This window comes from Argopecten irradians, chromosome 16 (assembly GCF_041381155.1).
Source record: "Argopecten irradians isolate NY chromosome 16, Ai_NY, whole genome shotgun sequence".
Taxonomy (NCBI): Eukaryota; Metazoa; Mollusca; class Bivalvia; order Pectinida; family Pectinidae; genus Argopecten; species Argopecten irradians.
This window is the reverse complement of record NC_091149.1, coordinates 24,442,110-24,447,688: the sequence shown is the minus strand read 5'-3', so window position 1 is coordinate 24,447,688 and position 5,579 is coordinate 24,442,110. Positions and strand designations below refer to the sequence as shown.

General features: G+C 33.8%; 1 long non-coding RNA gene across 1 annotated transcript; it reads right to left on the bottom strand.

Moving 5' to 3' along the window:
- Window positions 1–205: 205 nt before the first annotated feature.
- LOC138310785 (uncharacterized) lies at window positions 206–4,417 on the bottom strand. Its single transcript, XR_011206480.1, has 3 exons — window positions 4,314–4,417; window positions 813–1,072; window positions 206–320 (listed from the first exon to the last, which is right to left on the bottom strand). It is a non-coding gene; the product is annotated as an uncharacterized lncRNA (long non-coding RNA).
- Between the last annotated feature and the right edge of the window lie 1,162 nt (window positions 4,418–5,579).

Below are 5,579 nucleotides of genomic sequence, written 5' to 3'. Positions count from 1 at the left end.
GCATATCTGATCTAATATTTCTTTTGCAGAAGCATTGCAGCTATAAGTACATTACACAAATTTATTTTCTTCAGCCATGGATACCAGTAATGATATCCCATACAGCATTATAAGTGCCAAACTAATTGACAGAATATAAACCAATTTTTCAGTGGTGTATGTAGATTTCTATGACCTAGTATTGTAGTATAAAGCCCTACTTCACTAAGGGAATCTTTAACATACCTCTCCATTACTCCAGGTTAGTTTCCCTTGGCCATGTCGCATGTCATCCACAAAATCACCATCGTATTTACTGCCATCTTGCCAGATTTGAATGCCTGACAATTAGAAATAGCTAAATTTTATTGGTGTTTAAACATGGACTGATTCTCTTTCCAGGAATACAATGACATTTTGTTTAGTCTTACCAGTATATAAGGGTGTTCATTTAGTGTGTTATTTAATAGTTATCAGGGAAAAAATCAAAGAATAATTTCAATTTGCATACATAGTCAATAATTATGTTGTTATCACACAAACAGTGTTACATATTAATAAAGGGTACTCAGAGTCTAAGGAAAATCTGTGAAGGAGAAATATTTTTTTTTAAATGAATTATGACTTACTTATAGAGAAATAATTATGCATTCACTGTACCACAGATACTTGTATGTTGTATGCATAGTTTATAATTATGTGTTATACCTTATTTTGTTTTTATCTGAAACTGTAGTTTGGTTTTTTTCTAATTCACTATTGATAATATATATCATTTTAAGATCTGTAGTAATTTTTCATAATATAATTATTTTCTATAAAAGGCTACTCACCAGATCCGTGTCTAAGATTATCTATGTAACCGCCCTCGTAGCGAGCTCCATTTGGCCAGGAGAAAATTCCCTCCCCACACTTCTTATGGTTGTGTATCCCCCCTTTGAAGGAAGCTCCACTTTTATAATCAACTTTGGTTTCTAAACTTTGAAATTTTGCCTGGCGGAGTTTTGGGAGGGTGGAACTTGAACAGACAGACACCGACATTGTTGTATCTAGATCTGTCCACACATAAGTCCTCAAGTCCCAAGATCTGTAGCTGATAAAAAATACAACTAAATTAACAAAAACACAAATCAATGTGTCTATCACTCAAATACATGCATGTGGCAGCACAGGCAGACTATTCTTCAAAGTATCTTGCTGCTTGTAATCTTGCACAAGGAAATTAAGATAATGTAGTTTAGTCATCTTCAATCAGAATATAATTTAGATCAATATATAATATACATGCATACACACAACCATGTTTTGTGTCCTAATAATTGAAAGGACACTAATGTCAGGTTTAGCAGGTGGAAAAAAAGATGGCAACTTATTGCAATACAACCTGGTAACATCACCCATGTCAAACTGAACTGCTAATATAAGCAGTTATTAGGCAGTTTTGTATGAACAAATTAATATTAATAAATGGGGGAACACAACTTAACTACATCTGTTTTACAATGTACTTGGTCACAGAACCTTTTACTGTAACCATGCAATTAAGTCAGTTAGTCTACATATTTCAATTGACTACTTTGCAGGTCATGCTTAAAATAAAAGCTAGAAAAATACATAATGTTCATGTACCCATTAATTCAGATCTAAAATTGGACACCCATATTAACAACATCAGTAAAAAAGCTAATTTCACCCTTGGCTTCCTAAGGCGGAACCTCAAAGTATCATCGTGTTCCATCAAAGAAAAGGCCTATTAGTCCCTGGTCCGCCCTCAGGTTGAATATGCTAGCGCAGTATGGGACCCTATCTAAAGAAAGATATAGATAAGGTGGAAATGGTACAGCGCTGAGCTGCCCGTTTTGTCTCCCAAACGCATCCATAACACATCTAGTGTCGGAAGTATGTTAGAAGTACTAAACTGGCGCAGTCTCGAAGATCAGACGCGAGAATGACCATGATGTTTAAGGATGTATTCTTCTGAGGTTTCAGTCCCATTGAAGTCTCGTTTAGACATAGATCAAAAAAGTTATGAGATTTTCAAATAAAATCTATCAATATCTGTAGCAAGTTGCATGTTGCAAATTTTGTCAAAAAATTACATTTCTATTTTTAGTGAAATTTTTTTATACGAGGCCAGGATTTTAAGAAATGGCCCATTTGGCAGCCATTTTGAAATTGTGCCCTTTTCCGCTTTGAGTAGAGCCACAGATTTACCGTTTTTTACTGAAATTATTTTTTCTTAAATCATCACTGCGCTAGTATTTTTAGTTGTATCGATCTAATTTTTGCTGTAAATCTTTACAATTAAACTATTGAGCATTAATGTGTGAAATAATACACTTTGTCATTTTATTTCTACATTTAATGGTAATTTGAGCACTTTTATATTTTACTCTAAAATACTGAAAAATTACAAATATTCAAATGGGGCAAAAAAGTAAGCACACGGACCCCCAACTTTTCTGCCTGATTTAGAAAGAACAACCCTTTCCTTGTTGATATGCAAAATATTAACAAAAGTTTATTACCAGAACTTTTTCTAGAAAGGGTTAAAATTGGCAAAAATGGCTGAAATGGTGCATTTTGTAGCTCAAAATTAAGGGGTAGGGGTAGCAATGTTGTTATTCTGAGAAAAAATATTACTCTTATTAATCAAAACTGGTATATATTTTTAAAGAAGACTACTGGAAAATGAATTCTACAAACATCCATACATATCAAACACCTCATTAGGAAATTATAGCTTTAATCTCTTGTGTACATATATGGTCAAAATGGCAAAATTCCCATAAATCCAATATTTTGTCAACTAGGTATCTTTGAGTGACAATAGCTCAAAAACGAGCACACAGACAGATGTTTTTCCTTCCAATTTCTTTTATGGTATTAACTCCTATTTCGAAAAATCTATGTGAAAAAAAAGTTAAATACATAAAAAATTTTACTTCTCAGAGGAGTACATCCTTAAGATCATCCACCAGAAGGTTGCTATTACAACAAAGCACCTCATTCCAAAGACCCACAACCACCAATTATATCATTCCAATTAACATCATGCAGAACAACTTCCAGAAAAGAATCTGTTTTCCCAAGAACAATAAAAGAATGGATCTACCTCCCTACACAAATATAGACTGGCCTTTGTTATTCATTGATACTACAATTATGACTACTACTCAGACTATAATCTAACTGAGAAACCCATCGTCCAGAAGACAGCTGTACTCCGGAGACGCCAGGATAAGATATTTGTATGTGACATTAATTCAGGTAGTCTGCGACTACCACATTCCTTATACTGACGAAAGGACCCTACAAGAGGACCGAAGGCGGAAATCGTTACATTATGTCTTCTGAAACTGTACCCTCATTCAAATCTGCGATCTCAAAACACAAATATTAATTTCCAATTCCCATATTTCATACACTACAACCACTCGACATAATCTTCACTATGTTGAAGTATATGTAGGTTGATAACTGGTAGAAGTAGAAGTACCATATTACTGCTATATATTTTACACATTATTTAAAACTTAGCTGATAATTAAAACAAGCTAGGAATTCTGAATTGTTATATAGCATAATACAGTAACTATTTGAATCACACACAAAAAGAAAGAAAGAAAGTAGTAAGTAACCGTGCAGATGGTGCAGCTCTGAGCTGTATGTAGGCTAGTTATTTGTTATATTTATGTATTGTTATAAATCTGCAACTGACTAGTGTTCATATTCTTGTACTTAATTATCCTCTCCCCTCCACAAAAAATCCATCCTGTTTAAAATTAATATTTAAATAAAATACTGGTGATGCTACTGTTTATTACATAGACCATTTTCACCCTGCAACAATTTACCTATACATTTTGTATAGGCACATAAAAAATAGGTAATTAAATATCCAACCATATTCTTATGAGGCCCTAGGCCTAGATTTACCCCTACTAGGCTAGCATGCTTAGGCCTTGTGCATGTTGCATTGGTCTTAATTAATTTTGCTAGAAATACAATATAATCTAAGTGATATCGATAGGACTGGACAACCATGCCAATACGGGAGTGATCAGGATAAAAGCGTATCAATAAATACTGCATAAAACACAAAATGTGATGCGTTTTCTTATCATGATCGTGTACGGAAATAAGTAAAATAATATTGTTATTGATCTTCTGCTCGCAAAACTTACACTGCATCCTGTCACTTGACTAGAGAAAGTTTGATCGTGGGATAAAAGCTAATGTATATTTAAAGCTACATCCAGTAACATACATTTATAGATAATGCAAAGACTCTTTGTGGCACACGCCACGTCCATTCTTAAGAGTTGACATACCTCCAACTTTACAAACTGTGAAAATCGTGTAAACAATCCGCCATTACTCGCACTGCCTTCCGCTAACTCGTGGCGTCGTTGTTGCTACGCGACTTAGCAAGGGAGATAACTCCCATTGAAAAGAAAGCAGGTGGACGTTTAACATAACGGCCTTATATAGGCCTAGTCGGATTTGGACATAGTTTTTTGTTTATGAATTAAAGTCGGATCTGGTGATTTTATATTATTTTCTGGCGAACCTTGACAAAAACCTTGCATGACTGTATAAAAAACTGCACTGATAATTTTGTAGGTACGTTAAACCTTATGATTTCTTATTAATGGATCTAATGACTTTTAGGGTCCGAATATATTATCTGAACTGTCCGAATCACTGTCCTCATATATATAATATTATATAATATAATATATATAATATTATATAATATAAATAATATATAATAAAGTAGTTTTCCAATACAGGAACGCATTATGTTCCTCTACACTGGACTCAGATAACAGTTCATTTTCCGGTTATTTCATGGTTACCCTATAGTCACACATCAGTTCCAGTCTGGTTTTTAAAGTGTTTATGTTTGGAGCTGAAACAATTTCTTCTGTTAGACTATTCCACCATTTTACTGTTCGGATCGAAAAGCTGTTTCCTCTTTTGATGGTCTTAAACTGTTGTGAGAAGATCATTTTGGTGTGACCTCGACTATCCTGTCTGTATCCTACATCTTTCCAAAGTTTTAAGAATTTACAAGACTCCTTGTCAGAAATATTGTTTGTTATTTTAAAAAATTCAATCATGTCTCCTCTAATCCTTCTATATGTTAAAGTAGTTAGTTTCAGCTTCTGCAGTCTTTCTTGATATGGTAGTTCTTTCATGCCTGGTAGACTTTTCGTAGCTCTTCTCTACAGATTCAATTTTATCGATATCTTTTATTCTAGTTGGTGACCACACAGAGCTTGCATAATCAAGATGTGTTCTTACTAAGCTTTTTATATAATGGAAGGAAAGTTTTGTGGTTCATGAAGTGAAATGTTCTCCTTAAAAGTCCAAATATCTTGATTGCTTTGTTTACTTTTTCGCTTATGTGATTTTCAAAAGTTAAATCCGGGTCAATGATTACTCCAATATCTTTTTCTTTTTCTGTGAGTTGTAAATCCTTTCCAAGTAAATGATAGGCTGCGTCTGTTCCATTTTTTTGTTTTGTGTTTAGACCAACTGACATACATGTATATTCAAATTTCTCTGGGTGCATCTTCAATAACCATTTGGCG